This window comes from Colobus angolensis, unplaced genomic scaffold (genome assembly GCF_000951035.1).
Source record: "Colobus angolensis palliatus isolate OR3802 unplaced genomic scaffold, Cang.pa_1.0 Scaffold148, whole genome shotgun sequence".
In the NCBI taxonomy this organism is placed as follows: domain Eukaryota; kingdom Metazoa; phylum Chordata; class Mammalia; order Primates; family Cercopithecidae; genus Colobus; species Colobus angolensis.
In genome coordinates, this window is record NW_012114577.1 from 641,795 (window position 1) to 643,013 (window position 1,219).

A 1,219-nucleotide genomic window follows, 5' to 3' on the forward strand; every position below is an offset into this window, starting at 1 on the left:
GAACGCCCTTCTTGGGGAGGGGGCTGCGAAGTGCAGCGTGAGCGGCGCTGGGCGAGCTCCAGGGCCGGGCAGCCTACCTGGACCCAGGCTTCTAGAAAGCCGTCGTCGTCCTCGCCGGTACTCGCTGTCGTCCCTCTGAGGAATAAGTTAAAAACCCCGAGTCTGGTTCTGAGCCTTCCCCTGGCGCAGGCGCGACCCCACCCGGCCCTCCTGTCGCCCAACTTGGGACAGACGCGGCGGCCGGGCGTTCGGATCCGTGAGCCTCGGCCGCTGGGGCTACATACACAGCCCAGGACGCCACAGAATCGCCGAGGCCCCGCGAACGCCCAAACGGCCGCATCTCGAAGTGATCCCAGCTGAAGAAGACGACGCGAGGAAGCGAGACCCTGCTGTGTGCCGGCCCCCGGAGGGCGCCCCGGGCCCGGTGGGTCGGAGGGTGGGGAAGCACAGAGAAACACGCAGGCAGTAAAATCTTAGGAGGACAGGGGGTGCCAGCGTGCAGGAAATGCTGCTGAGAGACCTTTAGGAGCCAGGGGAAAAACGGAGAGACCAGCAGTTCCAGGCATCCGCATCCCAGCGCGGTCCGCTCACCCCTTCCTCCCTGCCCTCCAGGCAGCGCTCAGCCCACGGTAGAAATGTCTTGGATCGTTTTTCCAACGAGGAAGAATTGAACTTTTTATACCCAACTTTTCTACTTTCTTAGAAATGTTGACTCACCTTTGAGGAAGCATGACTTGAAACTATTATTGTAAATTGCTTGACATTTGAATTAGATGCAGAAAGATTAAAGGGTCTCAGAAGAATCTTTTAAGCTAGACTGGAATTGACTCTGCCTAAATGGACAGCAACAGTCATCTATACGCAGAAATAATAAAGCAGGTGGAGGGAGCCTCTAACTTACCTTCCAGCTACACCGTAGGATTTCCTGAGCGGGCTTTTTTGTCAGAGTTTTGAGCTGGGTTCCCTGAGACTGGACTGGGGCTTTCAGTTCCTCCCCTTCTAGAGTCAGACTTCTTCCTGAAGAGAGAATGTTATCTCTACTTCCCTATCACAAACACTTCCTAGAACATAGGCCTGTTAAAAGTTAAATACAGGCGGTCCCTCCCACACTATATTTCTCTGTGATCTGAAGCATGTACACATTACACAATCTTTTGTATCTCTTTAAATTATAGGTATAATCTGTGGGATTAGGTATAACTAAACAGGTCAAAAAGCA

The 1,219-nt window shown here is 53.4% G+C and overlaps 1 protein-coding gene across 1 annotated transcript in view; it reads right to left on the minus strand.

Annotated features, from left to right (window-relative positions):
- Positions 1 to 339, minus strand: part of SIPA1L2 (signal-induced proliferation-associated 1 like 2) — a 231,342-nt gene extending 231,003 nt beyond the window's left edge. The window contains exon 1 of the mRNA XM_011935710.1: positions 78 to 339. The gene's annotated coding sequence lies outside the window, so the exon portion shown is untranslated. The remainder of the gene's footprint in view (positions 1 to 77) is intronic.
- Between the last annotated feature and the right edge of the window lie 880 nt (positions 340 to 1,219).